Consider the following 26520-nt stretch of genomic DNA (forward strand, 5'->3'; position numbering starts at 1 on the left):
GTGAGTAACCAACTATCCCCTGGTCCGTCTGGGCGTGCAAGCCCCTGCCATCGCCATAACCTGCACAGAGACACTGTGGACCCCGGGGAAACCATCCCTACCCACGGAGAGGTTAACATCCAGCTGCCATTACATCTCCCCCGGGTATCCCACAACAGCAGCGATGGTGTCCCACTTCACCACACACCATGGGTGGCGTCACAGACATTCTACAATCAATCCCGTACAAATACGTCCCCCTTTTATTCGGAGTGACCGCGAGACCCCCGGGTCCGGGGAACCCCTTGAGCCGTACCGTAGGCCCCGGATCCGAGCAGCGCCGGCTGCTGGCATGGAGGCGGCACAATGACCTCTCTTTATGGGAGTGTCACAACATGACTATCGAGATTCCACCCAACATCAAGGAATCCCCATCGAGTGCCACCGCACACAGGGTATTCCAGGCACACTTTAAAGGGAACCTGTCAGGTTTCGTAAGTGTCGCGGGCGGAGGAGGGGACGCCGCGCTCTCCCTACTGCTCGGGTCCGGCTGCCGCTGCGGCTGCTGCTGCCGCTGCTCGGTGGCTCGAGCGATGGGCCGGATCCCGGGGACTCGAGCGGCGCTCCTCGCCCGTGAGTGAAAGGGGATTGGGATTTGGGGATAGTTTATTGTCCGTGACGCCACCCACGGTTGTGGTGATTTGTTGACACCACCGCTGCTCTGTATGGGGATCCCGGGAGTGGTGGTATGGAGCAGCTAGATGTGAGTCCTCCCCTCCGTGGGTAGGGGGGTTGGTTGTCCCGGGGCCCAGTGATGAGGTGGGTGATGCAGGGCTTGGTGGGGTGCAGGGACGCGGGGGCAGCTCTGTGCCTTGCGGCACTGTGGTACTCACTCAGCCTGAGACGATGACACAGTTCTCGGTAAAACACACGGCTGGAAAGACGGTTCCCACGGACGGCTGCACTTGCTTTCCCCAGTAGGTGACGGTGATGGCCCCTTTTCCTGCACCTAAGATGATGATGGTTGCGATGGGTTCAACCATCCTTGCTCACATAGTCTTTTACTAGGCAATGCTCCCACTAGCCAGATTCCTACTCCACACTGATGAGGGGCAAATACCCCGAAACGGCTGTCTGTGGATGGATACCATGTTTGGCATAGGTGGTCTCCTTGACTGGAGACTGCCCTTCCCGTGGTTGTTCCTTCCCGGTGAAAGACCTGGCTAGTTTCCTGCCAGCGTTGAGAAACATGTGATGGTGTCTCCGCAGGCCTTCTTGCTTTGAATATTTCCCAGGGGGCATTGCTCTAGAATCACTGCGTTGAGAAACACGTGATGGTGTCTCCGCAGTGGTGGATGTTGATCTCCCTAAGGTCAACCATCCTTGCTCACATAGTCTTTTACTAGGCAATGCTCCCACTAGCCAGATTCCTACTCCACACTGATGAGGGGCAAACACCCCGAAACGGCTGTCTGTGGATGGATACCATGTTTGGCATAGGTGGTCTCCTTGACTGGAGACTGCCCTTCCAGTGGTTGTTCCTTCCCGGTGAAAGACCTGGCTAGTTTCCTGCCAGCGTTGAGAAACATGTGATGGTGTCTCCGCAGGCCTTCTTGCTTTGAATATTTCCCAGGGGGCATTGCTCTAGAATCACTGCGTTGAGAAACACGTGATGGTGTCTCCGCAGTGGTGGATGTTGATCTCCCTAAGGTCAACCATCCTTGCTCACATACTATTTAAAGGCAATGGGCGTGGTCAGAACCGGATGCACATGAGTGAATCTAATCACAATCTGCTAGCAAGGAAAACTTACATTAACCCTTGGAGCACCAAAAGAAAGGAAAACACATTTACTCACTAGAGTCTCACATTGCTAAAGGCTACTTTACACACTGCGATATCGGTCCCGATATTGCTAGAGTGGGTACCCGCCCCCATCTGTTGCGCGACATGGGCAAATCGCTGCCCGTGCCGCACAACATCGCCCAGACCCGTCACACATACTTACCTGCCCGGCGACGTCGCTGTGACCGGCGAACCGCCTCCTTTCTAAGGGGGCGGTCCGTGCGGCGTCACATCGACGTCACTGAGCAGCTGCCCAATAGCAGCGGAGGGGCGGAGATGAGCGGGACGTAACATCCCGCCCACCTCCTTCCTTCCTCATAGCGGCCGGGAGGCAGGTAAAGAGAGCATCCTCGTTCCTGCGGCGTCACACATAGCGATGTGTGCTGCCGCAGGAGCGACGAACTACATAGTTACTGCTGCAGTAACGATAATCGAGAATGGACCCCCATGTCACCGATGAGCGATTTTGCACGTTTTTGCAATGATGCAAAATCGCTCATCGGTGTCACACGCAGCAACATCGCTAATGCGGCCGGATGTGCGTCACAAATTCCGTGACCCCAACGACTCCGCATTAGCGATGTCGCAGCGTGTAAAGCCCCCTTTAGTGAGACTCTGGGCCCAAACCTGTCACAAGTCTCCTAATAACGGGAGACGTCCATGACAGGCAGGTCATCAATATAAGATCTGTGGGTCCAACACTAAATAGCTGATTGGCAAGTGCTATTAGCTCTGGCAGTGGCTGGATTTAACCATGTGGCTCCATTCAATGTGTAGTAGCCACTGACAGGTAGTGCAGAACAGCTGCTATCTTCTGCTCACAGCTGATCGTAAGCGTGCTTGGTAGTGATGAGCGAGCATGCTTGTAACTACTCGGTACTCGCACGAGTATCACTGTACTCGGGCTGCTCGGCGGGGACCGAGTAATCTCGCGATACTCGTGCTGTACTCGTGGTCTTCATCCCTGCATGTTGGCGCTCTTTTGAGAGCCAGCCCTCATGCAGGGATTGGCTGGCAGACCACTGCAATGCCACAGCCCTGTTAGTTGTGGAATTGCAGTGATTGGCCGGCCTGCACAGCGTGACCGAGCCTTTATACCGGCCGGCGCGCTGTGCTCTGCTCACAGCTATCCAGACAGTGAGTGCAGGGAGAGTGTCGCTGATTCAGGGAAAGCTTTGCGGCCCTTTATAGCTTTTTCAGTTGCAGGGCTGCAAACAGTGTGACCAAAAGTCCTTCTCAGGACTATTCTAGTTGTATACAGGCAGGCAGGGTATAGCCAGGTCGGAGTACAGTAGCAGAGTCCTTCTCAGGACTATTGTTGCTATATACAGGCAGGGTATAGCCAGGTCTGAATACAGGCTAGTGACCAGAAGAGTCCTTGTCAGGACTATTGTACCAGTATACAGGCAGGCAGGCAGGCAGGGTATATATAGCCATTCCTAGTGGTGACCGTATACCAGCCTTCATCATATCTGGGGCTGGTGTACACAGTCTAAAACAGTCCAGATAGTGTCTGACTTGTCTGTAATTGTCGCTCCCCAAAAAAACCTGTTAGGTTCTTATTGCGTCCGTGCTTGGTTTTTAAAACCGCACGTGTGTGCCTGTCGGTGGCAGCGTACAGGTGCACTTGTGTGCAATTTCCACAAACTTTGATATAACGCACAAGTAGTGAATATACACGTCAGCACAGCATTGCAAAATGCGCAAGGGCATTGGCAAGGAACAAGGAAGTGGACGTGATGGTGGTTGTCATGATGTATGTAGTTTTCTCCATTCCATATTTTTGTATAAGATGCCATGTGATGTATTTTACCTTCTCACTGTATTTGCTGTAATACTATGTCTTGGGATGTAAGTGACTATACCTTCCCCCAGCCTGTATCATATTGCACTCAGGCTTCAGCAATAGCTATTGTCATTGATTTGGTGGGGGTTGCATATCTATTGTTCTTCTCAGCATGGGACTTCTCCAATCTACAACTTGGTAAACAGAACAGAGCCAGCAGTCTAAAGTCCATTCATGCATCAAATGGCCAGGGGGAGGTGTGCCCAACTAAGGGGCTGATCCCAGGAGAGAAGAACATGTTAGTTCAGTTAGTTGGAGCTCGGCTGGAGAAGGACTAGGATCCATAGCTGAGGCTGGATCCTGGGGTCTGTGTGTGTGGACTGTTACAGACTGGAGATCCGCGGCCACGTGGGATTGCGTTTTGTTGTTCACCTGTTGGACTCAAGGAACTCATATAAGGACCATTGCCCTAATTCCCCTGGCATCGGAATACCAGGCGGTGCCCCTGGATCTTTTGTTTTTCTGTTGTGGACTCCTTGCAGATTTGAAGGATTTATATTTATGTTTGCTGCTTATTCTTTGTGGTTCCAATAAAGCCCTTTGGATTGTTCCTTGGCCTGGCGTCCCTCACTGCTCTGTTGCATACCCCGTCACAAACTGGTGGCAGCGGCGGGATCAGAGCAGAAGAAATGGAGGACAACAGCCAATCGACGTCTGAAACCAGAACCTCAGGATACAGGAACTGGACTGTGGTGAGTCTACAAACAAAGGCCCGTGAATTAGGTGTCGGCTACAAAGGACTCTCTAAGGAGCAACTAATTGAGGCATTGGAACACGCTTGCCTGCAAGATGGCACCGAGGAACAATTTCCACAGCAAGGGGAGCAAAGACGGGAGCCGGAGGTGAATACCCGAAAAAGTCAATGGGTTGTGTGGTACAAGGAAAAGATGGCACTGCTTGGAGATGAGGCCACCATAGAAGATAAGAGGGAGGCCATGCGTGGAGCTGAAGAGAAGGAGCGCAGGATGGAGGAGATGGCATTGCTGGATAAGCAGCTCGCTGTGGAAGCCGCGAGAGGTTCCAGACAGACTGTAACCCCAGCACCCATCATGAGAGAACTTCCCAGGGTGTCCCGCAAAGACTTTAAGCCGTTTAATGAGGCTGCAGGCGACATTGAGGGCTTCTTCCAGGACTTTGAGCATCAGTGTCGATTAATGGAAGTCCCGGACAGGGAGCGTGTCCGGCATCTGGTTGGGCTCCTAGAGGGGGGAGCTGCTGAAGCCTATAGAGCTATGGACCCTCGGTGGAACTGTGAGTATGCGGATATTAAACAGACTATTCTAGAACATTATGCTGTGACCCCAGACACTTACAGGACTCAGTTCCGTGCTTTAGCCTGTGATGGGGAAGTGTCTTTTAAGATATATGCTCATAGACTCAAACAAATATGTAATCGCTGGCTGGAGGCAGAGGAGGCCTTATCTTGGGAGACCTTCCTGCAGGTCATCCTAAAAGAACAATTCTTTGCCCAGTGCCCCGCTGAGATCCGGGAATGGGTGCGTGAGAGAAAACCAGCGACAGTGGAGGAAGCTGCTGCTCTCGCTGATGAGGCTCTCACCATCAAGCCTCAGTGGAGGGTTCTGTTGGAGGATGGAGAGACGCCTAACAGCTCCACAACACCGGATGCCCCCAGTTATTCTGTCCCCATTGTTCCCCGTTCCTCTAAGCCACCACATGTTGATACCCGTGTTACTGTGCCTCCAGTTGCTTCTACTGCACTTTCTGGAATACGCCGGGGAGAGGAAGTAACAGAGCGCAGGTGTTATGTTTGTAGGCATCCCGGGCATTTGCAGGCCTCATGCCCAGCCAGGCCATGGAGGAATCATCCTCAAACCCCTACAGCACCTTCAGGTGGGAGCCGGCCTCCAAGTTCCCCTACCCCTTACCCAAGAGGACGCCTTGGATGGAGGGAGACCCAGCTCAGATGCTATCAATGTGGACAGCCAGGGCATCGGCAAGTCTCCTGCCCAGCTGTTCAAATGAGGACTGATCCTGCACCCAATCGGATTGTTAATTATTTACAGCCCAGCGCCATGGAGGAAGATGTGGCACCGCTATGTGAGGACTGGCCTAGTGACTCAGCCCCCCATGTTGCACCACCAGGAGTTTACGGGGTGCGACCCGCAGTTATGACGACTTCTGCTCATCGAGGTAAGCACTTGCAGGAGGTTGTGCTGGATGGACAGAGACTTGTTGGATTTTGTGACTCGGGTGCTTTCCTCACACTGGCTGATCCCCGAGTGGTTCGGCCTGAGGCAATCCATAGAGGACCTGGGATTGTTATTGAACTGGCTGGTGGACAATGGAGGACTATTCCCACAGCCACTGTGGATCTGAACTTTGGTTTTGGGGTCAGGCGATGTGTGGTTGGGGTGATGGGTGGTCTGCCTGCAGCTGTTCTCCTGGGCAATGATGTGGGAGAGCTACGATGCCAATTCGTGGCTGCATGAAGCCACATGTAAGTAACGCTCTGCCTGTGTGTACTTAACCAGTGACCTGTAGAGGTCCCTAGTACGTACACAAGTTGGGAGGGGAAGGAATTGTCATGATGTATGTAGTTTTCTCCATTCCATATTTTTGTATAAGATGCCATGTGATGTATTTTACCTTCTCACTGTATTTGCTGTAATACTATGTCTTGGGATGTAAGTGACTATACCTTCCCCCAGCCTGTATCATATTGCACTCAGGCTTCAGCAATAGCTATTGTCATTGATTTGGTGGGGGTTGCATATCTATTGTTCTTCTCAGCATGGGACTTCTCCAATCTACAACTTGGTAAACAGAACAGAGCCAGCAGTCTAAAGTCCATTCATGCATCAAATGGCCAGGGGGAGGTGTGCCCAACTAAGGGGCTGATCCCAGGAGAGAAGAACATGTTAGTTCAGTTAGTTGGAGCTCGGCTGGAGAAGGACTAGGATCCATAGCTGAGGCTGGATCCTGGGGTCTGTGTGTGTGGACTGTTACAGACTGGAGATCCGCGGCCACGTGGGATTGCGTTTTGTTGTTCACCTGTTGGACTCAAGGAACTCATATAAGGACCATTGCCCTAATTCCCCTGGCATCGGAATACCAGGCGGTGCCCCTGGATCTTTTGTTTTTCTGTTGTGGACTCCTTGCAGATTTGAAGGATTTATATTTATGTTTGCTGCTTATTCTTTGTGGTTCCAATAAAGCCCTTTGGATTGTTCCTTGGCCTGGCGTCCCTCACTGCTCTGTTGCATACCCCGTCACAGTGGTGCAGGCAGAGGCCGAGGTCGTGGGCAAGCTCTAATTTCGCCACAACAAAGGGCCACATCTAGTCGCTCGCACGTCCTGTCCCAAATTCTTGGGGACCGCAGCAGTACACCGCTCTTGAACCAAGACCAGTGTCAACAGGTTGTTAGTTGGATAGCAGATAATGCTTCCAGTCAGATTGCCACCACCACAAACACTCTGTCTTCCACACGGTCAAGTGTCAGTAGCCGTGATACTGCACCGCACGTTTCTGAACCTGATCCTCCTTCCTACCACCAGGCTGAGTACACGTCCTCCTCGGACATTAATGATCCCACACTTGGACACTCGGAAGAGCTGTTCACGTTTCCATTCACACATTCTGGCCTCTCGCCAGCTCATATTGAAGTGGGTCATGAGGAGATCGTCTGTACAGATGGCCAAATATTTGAGCAGCCACGTTCTCACGAAGTTGGCAACGTGTCTCAACAAGTGGTGGACGATGATGAGACACAATTGTCAGGAAGTCAGGAGGAGGAGCAGGGTGCGGAAGAGGAAGACGACGTGGTGGATGATCCAGTAACTGACCCAACCTGGCAGGAGGATATGCAGAGCGAGGACAGCAGTGCACAGGGGGAGGGAGGCGTAGCATCACAACAGGCAGTAAGAAGCAGGGTGGTGGCCCCAGGCAGAAGTCAGGCAACCGTTCCCCGGAACAACACGACGACACAAGGTGCCTGTACAAATGTTAGGTCTTCCCGAGTCTGGCAGTTTTTTAAGTTGGATCCAGATGATTCAAAAAAGGCCATTTGCAACACCTGCCGTGCCAGCATCAGCAGGGGTACCAAAACTAGCAGCCTGACCACCACCAGCATGATCAGGCACATGTCAGCCAAGCACCCGACTTTGTGGGAAGTACAACAGAGTCGAGGAGCAGTGCTTGCTGATGTCACTGCTACGTCTTCGCTGGTTGTGCATGCGAGCCAATCCCCTGTCCATGCTGCCTGCGAACAAGCCTCCTCCACTCCTGCACCTGCAGTTGCCTACGCAGAAAGAACACCATCATCAAGCACGTCCTTGTCCCAGCGCAGCGTTCAGTTATCCATTCAGCAAACCTTTGAACGCAGGCGCAAATACACTGCCAACACCCCACATGCCACAGTTCTAAATGCTAACATTTCGCGACTGCTTGCGCTGGAAATGTTGCCTTTTAGGCTGGTGGAGACAGAAGCATTCCGTGACCTGATGGCGGCAGCTGTCCCACGTTACTCGGTCCCCAGCCACCACTATTTCTCCCGGTGTGCCGTCCCCGCGTTGCATAACCACGTGTCACAAAACATCACACGTGCCCTGAACAACGCTGTTTCACCCAAGGTCCACCTAACCACAGACACGTGGACAAGTGCTTGTGGGCAAGGCCGCTACATCTCGTTGACGGCACACTGGGTTAATATTGTGGAAGCTGGGACCCAGTCTGAGCGAGGGACGGAACACGTCCTTCCCACACCAAGGTTTGCAGGCCCTACCTCAGTCAGTGTTTCACCCACACTCTACAGCTCCGGAATGTCATGCTCTTCAGCCTCCTCCTCCTCCTGCGCATCCTCATCCACTGTACCCTCCACACCAGTCACAAGCTGGAAGCACTGCAGCACTGCCTCGGCGAAGCGGCAACAGGCTGTGCTGAAGCTAATCTGCATAGGTGACAAACCCCACAATGCAGAAGAGCTGTGGACAGCTCTGAAACAGCAGGCAGATCACTGGCTCACACCTCTGAACCTAAAGCCAGGAAAGGTCGTGTGTGACAATGGCCGGAACCTGGTGGCGGCTTTGAGGCGAGGCCAGCTGACACATGTTCCATGCGTGGCCCATGTGCTCAACCTCGTGGTTCAGCGGTTTCTAAAGTCATACCCAGAGCTGTCTGATCTGCTGGTAAAAGTTCGCCGCCTGTCTGCACATTTTCGAAAGTCACCTACTGCTTCAGCCGGCCTTGCCGGCTTTCAGCGCAGTTTGCATCTTCTGGCTCACAGACTGGTGTGTGATGTCCCCACGCGTTGGAATTCAACTCTGCACATGTTGGTCAGGATATGTGAGCAGAAGAGGGCAGTTGTTGAGTACCTGCATCACCTAAGCCGTCGGGAAATGGGTCAAACTCCACACATAACACCTGAGGAGTGGAGATGGATGTCAGACCTATGTACCATCCTCCTAAACTTTGAGGACTCCACCAAGATGGTGAGTGGTGATGACGCCATTATTAGCGTCACCATACCGCTACTCTGCCTTCTAAAACGGTCTCTGCTGAAAAACAAACATGATGCATTGCAGGCGGAGCGCGATGAGTTGCAGCAAGAAACAGTAGTGGGTGTGGGTGATGATAACACACAGCCCAGCCTCGTCTCATCACAACGTGCAGTGGAGGACTATGACGAGGAGGAGGATGAAGACATGGAGCAACTCTCCGGCCAAATTGAGGATATGACATGCACACCAGTCATATCCTCGGTTCAGCGTGGCTGGCCAGAGGACAGGGTAGATGAGGAGGAGGAGGAGGAGGACAGCATGTTCAGTCATCTTGTTGGTCAGGCTACTGAAGTCCTGGCTGTTAAGAGTCTGGCGCACATGGCTGACTTTATGGTAAGCTGCCTGTCTCGTGACCCTCGCGTTAAGAACATCTTGGCCGACAATCATTACTGGTTGGTAACACTGTTAGACCCACGCTACAAGGAGAACTTTTTGTCTCTTATTCCCGTGGAGGAGAGGTCAACCAAAATGCAGCAGTTCCGGAAGGCCATAGTCACGGAAGTAGGCAAAGCATTCCCCTCACAAAACGCTAGCGGCATAGGTCATGAATCAGTGGACAACCGAGGCGTACAGCCGAGAGAGGCACAAGTCCAATCCGCCAGAGGTAGGGGAACAGTCTTTAAGATGTGGGACAGTTTTCTCAGCCCCTCACGTACCACAGCCCCTGAGGTGCGGGGTAGTGCCACAAGAAATCCTAAGTTTGCCCAGATGCTGAAGGAGTACCTTGCAGATCGAACAACTGTACTCCGACATTCCTCTGTGCCTTACAATTATTGGGTATCCAAGCTGGACACGTGGCATGAATTGGCTCTCTACGCCTTGGAAGTCCTGGCCTGCCCTGCCGCTAGCGTTTTGTCAGAGCGTGTTTTTAGTGCCGCAGGTGGAATCAAAATGAGAGCGGAATTTAAAGTTTGCCATGTACCTCCACTCACCCATGGGTACACACTTCTGGACTTTGGATAATCACTGCACTGCTCCTCCTTCTCCTCATGCGCCACCATGATGACTGTTACAAATTGCAATACTTAGGCCTTTGTTTCAGGTATACCCCCAGTGGTAAATTTTTTCGCCCATTCTTTGCAGAATGGACATTACAACGACAGGAGACCCGCTCCTTTGCAATGGGAACAATATTTTGAGGCCCTCATGCACGTCTCTACCCAGGGACAACGTGGAGACTCCCAATTTTTGGCTGCCCTGCCTAAGGGCTATACTATAATACACCCACTTCCTGACAATGGACACTTAATGTTTTGAGGCCCTCATGCACGTCTCTACCCAGGGACAACGTGGAGCCTCCCAATTTTTTGCTGCCCTGCCTAAGGGCTATACTATAATACACCCACTTCCTGACAATGGACACTTAATGTTTTGAGGCCCTCATGCACGTCTCTACCCAGGGACAACGTGGAGCCTCCCAATTTTTGGCTGCCCTGCCTAAGGGCTATACTATAATACACCCACTTCCTTAAAATGGACACTTAATGTTTTGAGGCCCTCATGCACGTCTCTACCCAGGGACAACGTGGAGCCTCCCAATTTTTGGCTGCCCTGCCTAAGGGCTATACTATAATACACCCACTTCCTGACAATGGACACTTAATGTTTTGAGGCCCTCATGCACGTCTCTACCCAGGGACAACGTGGAGCCTCCCAATTTTTGGCTTCCCTGCCTAAGGGCTATACTACAATAGACCCACTTCCTTCCAATGGGAACTTCAGGTTTACAGGCCCTCATGCACGTCTCTATCCAGGGACAACGTGGAGCCTCCCAATTTTTGGCTGCCCTGCCAAAGGGCTATACTATAATACACCCACTTCCTGACAATGGACACTTAATGTTTTGAGGCCCTCATGCACGTCTCTACCCAGGGACAACGTGGAGCCTCCCAATTTTTGGCTGCCCTGCCTAAGGGCTATACTATAATACACCCACTTCCTTAAAATGGACACTTAATGTTTTGAGGCCCTCATGCACGTCTCTACCCAGGGACAACGTGGAGCCTCCCAATTTTTGGCTGCCCTGCCTAAGGGCTATACTATAATACACCCACTTCCTGACAATGGACACTTAATGTTTTGAGGCCCTCATGCACGTCTCTACGCAGGGACAACGTGGAGCCTCCCAATTTTGGCTGCCCTGCCTAAGGGCTATACTATAATACACCCACTTCCTTAAAATGGACACTTAATGTTTTGAGGCCCTCATGCACGTCTCTACCCAGGGACAACGTGGAGCCTCCCAATTTTTGGCTGCCCTGCCTAAGGGCTATACTATAATACACCCACTTCCTGACAATGTCACTAGAGATAAAGATAGCGCTATGAGAAGCACCCGTGGCACAATTTAATTATAGAGTAATGAAAACTTCTCACCTGATTAGGTTGTGCGCCCTCGCACAACCTCGGTGATGATCATGTAAATCCTCTGGAGGATAAGGGGTTGTCTCGGCTGGTGTTATCCGATGTTAGGCTGAGTATCCTGGGGAGATGATTGCTCCTGGTTCCTAGGTTCACCGACTCATGAGATCCTGGAACTGATTGCGGCCGTTTGTCTTCCCTCAAGGTATTTAGAATGATTAGATCTTTTACTATCAGCAGCTTTAGAACCGGAATCCCATAAGGGAGTGAAAGTATATGGAGAATAGATGAAGCCGGTCTTTTTTAGCGCTAGTAATAGATCTATTAGCTCAGGTTATCTTTGTGAATAAATTATGCTTTATTTGTGACAGTCTAAGTCAGATAAAATAAAGCTCTTGTTAACACTACGCGTTTCAGCAGGAATATACTGCTTTCCTCAGGTGTTTCCTGCTGAAACGCGTAGTGTTAACAAGAGCTTTATTTTATCTGACTTAGACTGTCACAAATAAAGCATAATTTATTCACAAAGATAACCTGAGCTAATAGATCTATTACTAGCGCTAAAAAAGACCGGCTTCATCTATTCTCCATATACTTCCTGACAATGGACACTTAATGTTTTGAGGCCCTCATGCACGTCTCTACCCAGGGACAACGTGGAGCCTCCCAATTTTTGGCTGCCCTGCCTAAGGGCTATACTACAATAGACCCACTTCCTTCCAATGGGCAATTCAGGTTTACAGGCCCTCATGCACGTCTCTATCCAGGGACAACGTGGAGCCTCCCAATTTTTGGCTGCCCTGCCAAAGGGCTATACTACAATAGACCCACTTCCTTCCAATGGGCACTTCAGGTTTACAGGCCCTCATGCACGTCTGTATGCAGGGGCATTGGTGAACCTCACAATTTTGGACTGCCCTGGCAAAGGAAAATACTACAAAGACTCACTTCCTCAAAATGGGCACATTAGACTCAAGAGGCCTTCATGTACGTCTCTGACTCTGGGGGGGGGGGGGGGGGGGGGGGGGGGGGGGGGGGGGGGGACATCGGAGTGCCACACAATGTTTTCACGTAAAATCTTTCATGTATTAATCTCAAAAAGTAACATACACCAGCTCTATCTCACTATTGGGTATGTGCCCTTAACATTTCCGCCATGAAAAATCATTTTGGGGTCATTTTGGAAGGTTTTCTGGTGAGTCCGTAAAAATGGCGTAAAACGCGGACAAAATTGTTCACAGCTGTGACTTTTCAGTGATAAATGCTTCAAGGGGTCTTCCCCATGCTGTTGCCATGTCATTTGAGCACTCTTCTGAGACTTTTGTGACATTTTTAGGGTTTCTCCATGCTGCCTGGGGGTCATTTCACAAAAATACTCGGGTCTCCCATAGGATAACATTGGGCTCGTTGCTCGGGCCGAGTACACGAGTATCTTGGGAGGCTCGGCCCGAGCTTCGAGCACCCGAGCTTTTTAGTACTCGCTCATCACTAGTGCTTGGTGTTAGACCCTCACCGATCTGACATCAATGACCTATCCCATGGAAAAGTCCTCCATACCATATGCCAAAAGGACCCCTATAATAAAAGGAAATAGTGTTTAAGCGGTCATTCACTTTTGCAGGATGTCTGCTTTTTACTGAAATTTCCAAAATGCCATATACACAAGTGTAATAGCGCGTGAAATGCTAAAAAGTGCTAATTGTTTACACATGTAGAAGCCCTCCCCCCAAGTGTTCATGGGTATGATGTGTAAACAGAGTGGACCACTATGTTTACAGCTCCCAAGATGGCGGTGGTCACCCCTACTATATCCTCCTTTGTGCGGGAACTGAAAGCAAATATTATTTTGGAGGACTATATGTAAAGCTGAGTAAAGCACCTGGTTTCAGTGCAACACCCTGCACGCTCCCACTCTCATGCTTCCGCGGGGGCGCCGGTCTCCTCACCTGCCCAGCGGACCCATGCTTCCCGTTCCAGTCCTAGGACCTGCCACAGCCTCCTCCTGCTTCCAGGCCACAAACGGGTTTTCTGGGAGTGCCCGAATGGTGAGCGTGCGGCCATGCCCCCTTTGTTAAAGGGCTGGTGTCCTATTACCCATAAGGGACCTTTGAAGTCAGCAATCTCTGTATAGATATTTAAGGCACTTTGCCCTTAGGTGAGGTGCCTGAGCAACGTTGCCTATTCATAGTGCATTGCTAGTTCTCAGGTCCCTCACCCGTTACTGTGTCTAGTCCTGCATCACCTGTCCTAGTACCAGTTGCTTGTACGAGGGCGCTCAATACAGTGAAATCCTAGGTGCATTTCACTGTATTGAGCGCCCTTGTTGGCTGCCGGCAGTGATTTCTCTGGCTGGTCTCCCCGTGATCAGTGATTGTTTTGTCTTGTTGGTCTACTAGGCATCGCTCCCACCTGGCCAGAATCCTACTCCACACTGATGAGGGGCAATACCCCGAAACAGCTGTCTGTGGATGGATACCTGGCCTTGGTATTTCCCTTGTCATATCTTTAAACTTGTCAAAGAGTTGGATATTGACTAAAAGGGCCACTTAATATGGTGGTTATGGTGGTCTCCTAAAAAGAGCCACCCCTTGGCTAGGTCCTTCCCAGAGGATATCTGGCTAGTTTTTGTGTTGAGACTCCTAACAGAGGCTCCACGGACTTTTATGATATGTGTGTGTGTGTGTGTGTGTGTCTGTGGTGTACTAGTCAAAAGTTTGGACATAGCTTGTTCATGTATCAGATTCTCAAAACCCAGAAACACGTGTCTGTAAAGGCAGTTTCTGATTTGGCTTCTTATCCTTAGGCCTGTTTCACACGTCAGTGATTCTGGTACGTTTGTGCTTTTTTTAAACGTACCAGAATCACTGACATATGCAGACCCATTATAATCAATGGGTCTGCTCACACATCTGTAATTTTTCACTGCACGTCTCTCCGTGCGGCGTACCCGCGTGTCCATGATTGCCGCACGGAGACATGTCCATTTTTTTCTGGCATCACTGATGTCCCACGGACCACGCAGTGGTGTGATCTGTGAGACATGTGCTAGAAAAAAACGTGCTTTTAAAATAAAAATCATTTTTACTCACCCGGCTCCAGCGATGTCCTCTGCAGCCCGTGCTGCTTGCTGCTTCTGAGCCGGCTCATTATTGTCGCGCATATTCATGATGCACGACACAGCCGACCCGGAAGCAGCTGCTGCGGGGGTCAGCGCCGGCCGGATGCTGCACCGCAGGAGCGATCAGCACCATGGAGAGCGGGAGCGGGCGCAGGTGAGTTAATCTCTAAGTGCAATCACGGACCACGGAGAACGGAGCCCGGATTGCACTTAGACAACCCACGTGTGCCCCAAAAAAGGAAGACAAATAATTACCAGACTCACCTGCCTCAGAAGACACAAAAGGACAAAACCTCGGATAACAGCCCTCATAAATGATACACAGACATCAAATAGCATATAAATATATCCACACACACAAAGTATATAACAAAAGTGAGTACACCCCTCACATTTTTGTAAATATTTTATTATATTTTTTCATGGTCCAACACCGAAGATATAATTCCCTGATGAAGAAGGATGTTTTCCTTTTAAACACGTTAGTTTTGAATGCACGTGGCACCCGTAGCTCTTCCGTGACGTCGGATGCCGGCTCTCTCACTTTTGTTCTCCAAGATCTTCCACACTCAACTTGCTAGGCAACACTTCCTTCCAGAGCGCCCACAGTCCCAGAGGCGTGTTATCCGAGATAGGACACTCAGAGGCTGTCTCACCGAGCTGGATATTCTTATATCTTTATTGTACAACTCCAGGATCCAATAGATCACCACACAGGACCTATTTGAAATACCTACAGCATCACCCATATCCTAGGAATCACTCCTATGGTACCAATATGTCATCTTAACTAGCTCAAGTATTTATTCCTATTTAAGCATGAACATTGAAGATCTGACAGTTTGATACAATGTACAGTAGTCATTGTACAGCTTGTATAACAGTGTAAATTTAGTGCCCTCTAAATAACTCAACACACAGCCATTAATATCAAAACCGTTGGCAACAAGAGTACACCCCTAAGTGAAAATAGCCAAATTGTGCCCAAAGTGTCAATATTTTGTGTAGCCAACATTATTCTCAAGCTATGTCTTAACCTTCTTGGGTATGGAGGTCACTAGAGCTTTACAGGAGCTGCTGGTTCCTCTTCCATCCTCCATGACGACATCATGAAGCTGGTGGATGTGAGACCTTGCGCTCCTTCACCTTCTGTTTGAGGAGGACCCACAGATGCTCAAGAGGGTTTAGGTCTAGAGACGCTTGGCCACTCAGGCACCTTTATCCTCGGTTTCTTTAGCAAGCCAAGTCTTCTTGGTGGTGTGTTTGGGGTCGTTATGTTGGAATACTGCATGTGGCCCACTGTTTGAAGGGATGGGATCATTCTCTGCTTCAGTATGTCACAGAACATGCTTGTATTCATGGTTCCCTCAACGAACTGTACCTCCCCACAGCCAGCAGCACTCATGCAGCCCTAAACCATGACCCTCCCACCCCCATGAATGACTGTAGGCGGGACACCCTTGTCTTTGTACTCCTCACCTGGTTGCAGTCACACATGCTTGACACCATCTGAACCAAATAAGTTTTATCTTGGATGCATCAGACCGAAGGACATGGTTCCAGTAATCTTTCTTGTGCATCAACTTTAGAACAGGCTTCCTTCTGGGATGACAGCAATGCAGACCAATTTGATGCAATGTGCGGCGTATGGACTGAGCACTGGCAGGTGGATCCCCCCCTACCCCATTACCCCTTTAAGCTCTGCAGCAATACTGGCAGGACTCATAAGTCTATTCTGAAAACACAACCTCTGGATATGACACTGAGCACGTGACACTCAACTTCTGTGGTCAACCATGTTTTGTTAAACCACTGTATGGTCTTGGCCACCGTGCTGCAGCTCAGCCTCTGGGTGATGGCAATCTTCTTTTAGCCTCGGCCATCTTTATGTAGAGTAACAATTATATTTTTCAGATCGTCAGAGAATTCTTTACCATGAGGAGCCATGTTGTCTTCCAGTGACCAGTATGAGAGAGTGTGTGAGCGATAACACCAAATGTAACACACCTGCTCCCCATTCACACCTGAAACCTTGTAATATTAATGAGTCACATGACACCAGGGAGAGAGAAAATGACTAATTGGGCACAATTTGGCCATTTTCACTTAGGGGTGTACTCACTTCTGTTGGCAGTGGTTTAGACATTGATGTCTCTGTCTTGAGTTATTAGAGGGCACCAAATTTACACTGTTATACAATCTGTACACTGACTACTGTACATTGTATCACAGGCTCAGATCTTCAGTGTTGTCCCATGAAAAGATATAATGAACTAATTACAAAAATGTGAGGGGTGTACTCACGTTTGTGTGTATCTACACAAAAATAAAAATCTAATCAACATTTCAGAAAGTCCACTTAAGGCTACCAGACTCTTTTCTGTAAACAGGTCATGGACAATTAACCCTTTAGCTGAGGACTTGAGTAGCTGTACATAGTATGTGTTGCTAGGGATGCCTGACAACGCAATATTAAAGATTGTAGCAGTGTTTCCATAGCAACCAGTCTGTCTAGAATGAATCAGATGTTTCTCATAACTGATGATGTCATAAGATAACAATCGGATTCCGCTATGGAACTCGGACTGTGAAGTCCTGAGCAGGCGACTGATTTCTATGCAAGATCATGGCATATCGGGTGAGGACAATGAGGAGCGCTCGTCTCCATCGTACAAGTGACGATCACCTTGTGACAGTACCAGGTTAGGGAGCATATATTGTACATATACAATTTCATTTTTTTGTACTTCAAGGTTTACCATTTGCAACATCGTTTTCAAATGCTGTGATGTATTTAATTGTGTAAGGACCTGAACGACCAGCACATAAGTCATAGGATACAAAGATACATATGTAATATTGTATGAAATCACTTACCTGCTCCCCGCTCTATCAATGTTTTCTCCAGTTTTCTGGGAGCGCTCCTGTTAGGTATGGCCAGGACTGGCAACAGCACCCAGTAATCCAAGGCAAATGCCATCCGGAGGGCCCATCCACGCAGTCACGTATACCATGCATGTATGGTACGGGCTTAAGAGCTGAGTTATACCGTAAGCAGTCGAGTGTCACGAGTTTAAAGGGAAACTGTCACCAGGTTCTGGCCTTCTAAACTAAAACTAACACCTTAAGCAGCGCCTGTGCTGTGTTCTATAAAGGTGCATGTTACCCCTTGACCCTCCTGTAGACCCTACCAATGCCTTTATAAAATCTTCCGTTCTGTATGTAAATTATCCGGTCCGATGGGCATCCAAATCTGTACCTTCCTGTCCCTCCTTTTGCCGTCCTCCTGAGCTGATTGATGTGGATGACGCTATTGCGGGCAGAGCCAAAAACATTGGTGCGCCTGCACGAACTGGCAAGTTCTCTGCACCTGATTTTGCCCAGTGATGTGCAAGACGCGGCTGACGTCATCCACATCCCCGGCCAAACTATCGCGCTTGCGCAGAGAAGTTGCTGTTTCGCGCAGGCACACCAATGTTTTTGGCTCTGTCCGCAATAGGTTAGAGTGAAGCGTGCCTGCGTAGGTGCGAGAATTTGCCTGCGAGGATGGTGAAAGGAAGAGACAGGTGTCACAGATTAGGACGCATATCGGATGGGACCGTGCAAGTTACATACATGGGGGAGATTTTATAAAGGAATTTGTGTGGTCTACAGGGGGTAACGTGCACCTCTATAGAATACAGCACGGGAGCTGCTTAAGGTGCTTGTTTTATTTTAGAAGGCCAAAATCTGGTGACAGGTTCCCTTTAACTCCTGCTATCAGAGCTGCCATTTAACCCCTTTAGATGCCACTGTCAGTTGATGCAGCAGCATTGATGGGTGTTGAAATTGGATGCCATTGGCAGTGATAGCAGTCAGGAGCACACTGAAGGCCTCAGTATCTGCAGTGCCTATAGTATACACCTATGAAGCCTGGCTTGTGGCTGAGCTTCCTAGCAGAACAGTATTTTTACAATACACTATATTGTACAACTGTCACAGGTTCAAGCCCTTATTACATATTTATTAGTTCAAACATCACAATGCCAGTGAAGGGATTGGCAGAGAGTAGAGGTCGGGGAGTAGCGGGGGGACAGGTGTATTAATCAGGCAGCATAGTTTAGAGTAGATTGTAGGGGTGCGAGACTGTTAAGGGTGCTTTACACGCTGCGACATCGCTACCGATATATCGTCGCGGTCACATCGTTAGTGACACACATCCGGCGCCGGTAGCGACATCGCAGCGTGTGACACTAAGGAACGACAATCAACGATCGCAAAATCGTTCAAAAACGGTGATCGTTGACACGTCGATCCTTTTCATAATATCGTTGCTGTTGCAGATACGATGTTGTTTGTCGTTCCGGCAGCACCACACATCACTATGTGTGACACCGCAGGAAGAACGAACATCTCCTTACCTGCGTCCACCGGCAATGCGGAAGGAAGGAGGTGGGCGGGATGTTACGTCACGCTCATTTCCGCCCCTCCGCTTCTATTGGCCGGCCGCTTAGTGACGCCGCAGTGACGTCGCTATGATGCCGAACGCACCTCCCCCTTGAGGGAGGGATTGTTCGGCGGTCACAGCGACGTCGCTGACAAGGTATGTTCGTGTGACGCTGCCGTAGTGATAATGTTCACTACGGCATGACGGAATGACGGGGGCGGGTGCTATCGTGCTCAACATCGCAAGCAATCGCTAGCGATGTCGCACCGTGTAAAGCACCCTTTAGAAGGGAGGCCACAGGGCAGGAGGTTACAATAGTCCAGGCGGGAGATAATAAGGGCATGCACTTATGCATTCATAAACTCTCATACTTATTTATAGCATTAAAATCAGTATAATACACTGTTCTAATATGAATTTTCATAGTAAGTACATCAGTCTCATCAAGTCTAAAAGATCTGATTACTAATATAAAGTTTGCTTTGTAAAATCTGTTAACAGATCTACTTCCAGTAGTCAGACCTCTCCTCTGTCTATTCGTTGGATGTGATGGATACGTGGGTTGGCATAGTTTATGGCTGGAGTTTATAGCTGAATGTCATATGTTGTGTAGTGAGGAAGGACTTTTCCCCTAATATAGGGCTATTAGTACCTGCCTCATGGGGTTTTTGCCTCCCTCTGGATCAACATGTTAGAGCAGAGGTTAAACTCGATGCACTTATGTCAAGCTTCAATCTAAAAAAACCCATTAAACTATGCATAACTTTCTATTTGAAGCACAAATTATTGTTATTTTGTTGCTTGTTTCTCATAGATTCTAACAAGGGATGCATTGGCAAACTTTGCGAGTCCCCAGAATTGGTAGCGATAACCGAGGAGCATCTGTTCGAACCTCAATCTTTCGATGATGCTATAGAATGTACTCGTGAAAATGTTTCCTCACCTAAGACCAATATTTGTGACCTTCCACTTGTGGTCATGGAAGAAAGGATCGAAGATGGACCTGGAGCTTTGCCTGATCAGGAATTTCTTTGTTCAGCAATCAGTGAGAATGAAAACAAAAGTGGAGGTGAAAGGGATGGAAGTATCCAACCTGTCCATCTATGTCCTTCACTAGGAAGGTCGCAGTCACCAGTTCCTCCAGGAAACAAAAGTGTCTCCGAAATTGTGGCTATGTTTAACAGAGGACAAAGAAGATCTTGCTATTGTAGGAAGTTTAATAAAAAAAAGATGACCCTTTATAAAACACACAAGGCCATAACATCTCTGAACCACAATGTGCAATACAGAATTACCCACCTATGCAAGTCTGCCAATGGAAGCCGGGTTCAGAAGGAGCAGGGTTCACCGAATCCCCAAAAAGAGTCAACTGCACAGGACCGTGGCACCTCGCCTTGGAAAACTTTTTACTTGCTTTCACTTATGATGTGTTTCTTTATTGTTACCGTTGCATGCCTAACATGGTAACCTGACAACCATACATCTAAGAAATTAAGAAAGTATCTTTTCACCACCAAAAAGATTCAAAGTGTCTTTGCAATATAAATATATACAAATAACGCTGTCTCCACGTCACGTTTATTCTTAATATTTAGTAAGTACCAAAGGGAAATTTCCCAAAATATGTATGAAATATCTCCATATTGCAAAATAGAGACTAAGAAGTATACTTTTACCCTTCGTCTGGATCATGTTCATTAGTAATAGAAGACAATGCTATTGTCACAAGGGTACCACGACAGAGAGTGTTCCCTCCAATTTCTGGCGACAGTAGATCACATCGTAGGGATTCAAACACACTTGCTCAGGTTAATACTGCTGACTGTGCAGATTCTCCTTTATCCAGTGTTGCTAGGGTTAATTAGATCCTCTGGTTCCTGAAACTCTCAATGAAAGGTATGGGCAGCTGTTATATATTATTATTATCTGCTAATTAGCTTGGCTATAAAGCCTTCCCTCCTAGTCTAGGTAATCACTAGTGATAGTTTCTGTTTAGCTTGCATCTAGATGGAACCTGTGAGCTGAGGACCAAAAAGCCATTCAGAGAACATTTGCTGTGTGAAAGTTGTGTTGTTTTCCCTTCCTTAGTTCTTTTGGGTTTTTCCCCTCTGGTCTGTTCCTCATTATTACCTCTTGTTTGAAGTGCTTTGTATGATTGAGGTTTATTATACCCCTGTCTGTCTAATCCACTCTGTGTCTCTAATCTAGAGCGGGACCAGCCTTCCCACTGCCCTGTGCACTATCCAACCCTGTCCACAGAAAGACAGGGTCAGGCAGGTGATCGGCGACGTGATGAAAGAACCCATATAGGGACATTAGGGAGTGTAGCCTCAGGTGAGTTTAGGAGGTGACCCTGCTCCTCTTTCCCTAGCTCCAGGGCCCACCATTGTATCACGTATCCTGTGTGTTGCAGCACTCACCGGGGGTTCCCATGTACATGGCGGATCCCCGGTAGTCACTGCGTGACAACTATGCAATACAGCAGCATACTACGAAACAAAAGGAATTCTCAAGTTTAGAAGATGTTCTCTATCCTTGTGAGTTCGAGCATTGAGGCCACCACCGATTCTGTGAACTGTGGCTTTTGAAGCCCCATGTGAATGGTTGATCTGTGCCCGGTTTGTCATGGGTGTGTCACACTGACAGACAGTCATGTGGTTTCTGGCAATAGAAAGTCACAGTATTTGGCTGCGCAAAATGCTCCCTGACTTTCTATTATTCCTGCTGTTGGTATTCATTGTGCTGGGTGGCTTTCCTGCTGGGTTTTTATCTCTTACCCTTTAGGAGCCAGCAGGAGCTCTCCTTCCATCCAGCTGCTGATTATCAGTATTCCCTTTGTGGTTAAATACTCCCATCTTCCCTGGACTTGTGCTGGTGATATTATTCAGTTCATTCAAGCTCTGGATGCAAGCAGGTGGCTTGTACTCATCTGTAATTTCATTGCTGAAACTTTGCTGAACTTCTATCTGAGTCATCTGTGGATGAGTTCTTCCATTTACCCCCAATGTCATCCTTGTGTCGTGTTTAGTGGGGTTGACGAAGAGCTTTTCCCACCCATTTCCTATTTATGGTCCAGCACTAGAGATACCTAAGGTCAGGTATTGAGCTTGGTGCTTAGGTGAGGAACCTATCTAGGGTGGTGGGAGAACCTAGGAACCAGCGGTAGGTTTGGTCAGGGGTCACCATCTCCCCCTCCCCTAGACACAGAGTTCCCCTTCCCTTCCCTTTTGCCTTTTGCTTGGTACTCCCCCTTATCTAGGGTGATAGTCACACCTTCAGCAGAAGGTCAGTTGGTTAAAGGGAGTCTGTCTCTGTCAGCGAACAATGACTGTACAAACCAAGCACAGGTGCTCGGTACACCCTTGGAAAGACAGTAGTTCAGTCCACTTTCCCACCTACCTTTTTTCCATCTATCTCCACCTTCCTTATCCTTCATTGACAGCTTTGGCTTTAGAAAAAATCCAGAGAAGGGTAGTGATAGATGGGAAAACAAGTAGGTGGGAAGGTGAACTTGGCCACACCAAAGATCCACAAAGAGCCTGGTCGAGGGTCAGCATTTTACCCATATTCTAAATATCCACCTTATTGTATGTATGTCCAACATGCCTCACTTAATTTTTAAATTTATCTTTATGCAGATCTGATCTTTGTTTGCTTTTTTATATAAAGTCTCTAAATTTGGCCATAAACAAAACTAAATAATAAATTCCACCTGTCTGCAGCCACCACTGTAGGAATGTTAGGAGTTTACTAAATACTTTAAATATTGGGTTTAGAAGGGATGTCCTCTAAATTTAATGTCCATCTTTAAAGGGGTATTCCCATCTCCAAGATACTATCCCAATATGTAGTAGGTGAAATAATAAGAATCTTAGAAAATATCACCAATTAGAAATGTAGTATAGTTCTCCTGATTCACTATGTCGCGTACCTCATGTTCAGAGCTTTGCAGGACCTTAGGTATCCATGGTTACGACCATGAGCAACTGACTAAATAACTAACCGTGACAATATGCATGGTCGTAACCATGGATACCTAAGGTCCCGCAAAGCCCTGAACATGAGGTAAGAGAAAGTGAACCAGAAGAACTATACTACATTTCTAATTGGAGGAATTTGCTAATATTCCTATTATTAAACCTACTACATATTGGGATATGATCTTGGAGCTGGGACTATCCCTTTAAGCCCTAACCACTTTAGTAATTTTTTGCTTTATTATAAAACGCCCTCCTACCACACTCTCTATAAATCAGTTTTCATACTTTATTTCTTCCGATGTTTCATTTGGGGGGATTCTTACACTGAGTTAAATTAAACTGGCGAGTGGCGGGAACAGAAGAAATGTGATGGAGGGATAGAAGCTGCCGTCACTTCTCCATCTCCGCTACTAAAACAGGACGTCATCAAGAAAGAGCGGTAACAGAATCTGTGGTAAGAGACCGCAGCGTCACTCTTTGGTGACATCCTGGTACAGAAAGGGTATAGAAGTTGCGGAGAATTGACTGAAGGGCCATCCTTCTGTGACATCCCCTTTGAGACTCCCCTCAAAGAAAATGTCACAAAAAGTAAAGTCTCAAACAATAGACATAGGAATTACCATGATAGGGAGGAAAAAGAATAGAGAATTTTAAAATAAAGCAAATTACAAAAGTGGTTAGGACTTAAAAATACATATATTTAAAAAGGAATTTCTAGGTATCGGCTTGCCCCTTTAATCTAAAATCAGCGTACAATAAGCTCCCTCTAGTGGTGGCTGCAGGCTTCCAGACTTGTATCATTTTACCCTGTGACTATGCAGGGGGTTTAGAGCTCTGTATTAAAAAAGAAACTAAAGACCAAATAATGTTTAAAGGGAACCTGTCAGATGCAATAAGTCCAAAGTCGATTTCTGCTCTTAAAGGGAACCTGTCAGGTGCAATATGCATCCAAAACCATGAGCAGTTCTGGGTGCATATTGCTAATCCCTGGCTAACTGTCCCTGTATCTAGTACCATAGATAAAGAGATCTTTAGAAAAAGTATTTCTAATCATCCCATATGATTTGCTAATGAGCACGGGGACATGTCGCAAGGGCGTTAATTCCCTTGGCTAGTTGGCCCCCTTAGCACAACCACAGGGGCGTGCTTACATTCTAATGAATGTGCAGCATCACAGGCATGGTCGCGCTCACCTCTCTGCTACCATTGCGTCTGACTCCTGGATTTCGGCTCAGTGCGCATGATCCCGGACTTTCGGTCATTTGCACTATGAACTCAGGTGTACGCGCCCTGGCTTCATGCTCGTGTACTGCGTATGACCAAAAGTCCATGATCATGCGCACTGAGCTAAAATCCAGCATCGGACATGATGGCTCCTGAGAGGTGAGCGCGACTATCTTCTGACGCTGCGCATTCATTAACATGTTAGCACAACCACAGGGGCATAGTTACATACTAAGGGGGCCGACTAGCCAAGGGAAGTAACGCCCTTGCGACTAGTCCCTTGCCTCATTAGCATATCATAGAGGATCTTTAGAAATACTTTCTCTAAAGATCTCTTTATCTATGCTACTAGATACAGGGACAGTAAGGCAGGAAGTAGCAATATGCACCCAGAACTACTTGTGGTTCTGGGTTTATATTGCACCTGACAGGTTCCCTTTAAGAGCAGAAATTGATTTTGGACTGTAGAGAGAAAACGTTTACATTGTTCCATGTTTCTCAGGACTCTAACAACCTTTATCTCAATCTACATACAGGAAGTCAATTAGTCCATCCATGTGTTTTTGGTGTGTGGGTGGAAATTGGAGAAACTGGGAGAAAGCCATTGAGCGTGAATATGAAAACTGTGTCCAGATGTTGCCTTGGTTGGATTCAAAAGCTGTTTTTTTTTATTAAAAATTCTGTATATAGTGTATATAGTAGCACTGCTTTTTTTCCCCAAAATGTCACCAACTAAAGGGGTAATTCACTACTCAACATTAATGGCCACATCACTGTTAAACTCATAGGGAAGGCTTTTGTCAAATACCTTGTGTAGTACATTCTGCCACTGAGTGGCGCTATTTCGGTCCGCTCATCCCCATCAAGTGACACCTGGGCTCCGTGACCTCTGAGATCCGGAGGTGTCACATCAATTTCCAGTTTAATTTTTACAGCAATGTGGCCACTAATGCTGAGTAGTGAAGCAGCCATAAATAGGGTCATAAAATTTGTAGTTAAACACTAAGGCCACGTGCACACATTGAGAATTTGGTGAGGGTTTTTACCTCAGTATTTGTAAGTCAAAATGAGTAGTGGGCATAAAATACAGAACTAGTGCCCATATTTCTATTATACTTTCCCGTGATTGTTCCACTCCTGGTATTGGGCACAAATTCTGAGATAAAAAAAACATGGTATGGTGGACATGAGAAAGTCCAGATTAATGCATTAGGCTGTTTGTGTGTGGAGGTGTGCAAACCTCCATTGTTGTTTGCCTTTGCTAAGGACTGAGAGCGAGATATTATCCTGAAAGGGCAAACCCACACTATTTTATGGACTATTTGTTTTATGTTTTCACTTTATGCTGGAAAAGGCTGTTTTGGTTTCTTATCCTTAGCAGTTTATGGAGATTAAAAAAACCAGCCTGGTTGTTTCATGTAAATCGCCTCCTGTGCCTACCTCAAATGCAGTCAAGTGGGCCGAAAACCCTACAAAATATATAAATATTGTGGGGACCACACTCTCAAATAGGTGATAGGTAGCATTCACACATGCAACTGGTTTGGTCCGAACATGCAGTTTTATTAGTTTCATAAAACTCCAAGGGATTCAACAACCGAACAGACTACAATCTGTTTTCCTGGACGAACTTTCCACATATAAGTAGTACAGTCCTACTGTCGCGGGCGGAGGAGGGGACGCCGCGCTCTCCCACTGCTCGGGTCCGGCTGCCGCGGCCTGCTGCTGCTCGGTGGCTCGAGCGATGGGCCGGATCCCGGGGACTCTAGCGGTGCTCCTCGCCCGTGAGTGAAAGGGGGGGTTTGGGTGTGGGGATTGTTTATTGTCCGTGACGCCACCCACGGTTGTGGTGATTGAGTGTACACCACCGCTGCTCTGGCTGGGGATCCCGTGAGTGATGGTGTGGAGCAGCCAGTTGTTGTGTTGCCCCTCCGTGGGTAGGGGTTGGTGATCCCGGGGCCCAGTGATGGGGTGGAATGGTGGACAGGCGGGTATGGGGCCTGTGGAGGTGCAGGGGCGCAGGGACAGCGCTGTGCTGCACGGCACGGAGGTACTCACTCAGCCAGTAAACACGACACAGTTCTCGGTAAACAAACGGCTGGTTGGACGGGTCCCTCGGATGGTTCACGGTGCTGCGGTTCCCTGTAGTGAACGGTGATGGTCTCTTCCCTGCACCTATGTAAAGTCCTTTTTGGTAGCGATGGGTTCCCACCGGTTACCCACT

General features: G+C 48.2%; 1 long non-coding RNA gene across 1 annotated transcript; it reads left to right on the plus strand.

Annotated features, from left to right (window-relative positions):
* The first annotated feature begins 17240 nt into the window (after positions 1-17240).
* Positions 17241-20651, plus strand: LOC142244051 (uncharacterized). The gene is made up of 2 exons (XR_012724432.1): positions 17241-17368; positions 19907-20651. It is a non-coding gene; the product is annotated as an uncharacterized LOC142244051 (long non-coding RNA).
* Positions 20652-26520: the final 5869 nt, after the last annotated feature.

Source organism: Anomaloglossus baeobatrachus, chromosome 6, assembly GCF_048569485.1.
Source record: "Anomaloglossus baeobatrachus isolate aAnoBae1 chromosome 6, aAnoBae1.hap1, whole genome shotgun sequence".
Classification (NCBI taxonomy): Eukaryota; Metazoa; Chordata; class Amphibia; order Anura; family Aromobatidae; genus Anomaloglossus; species Anomaloglossus baeobatrachus.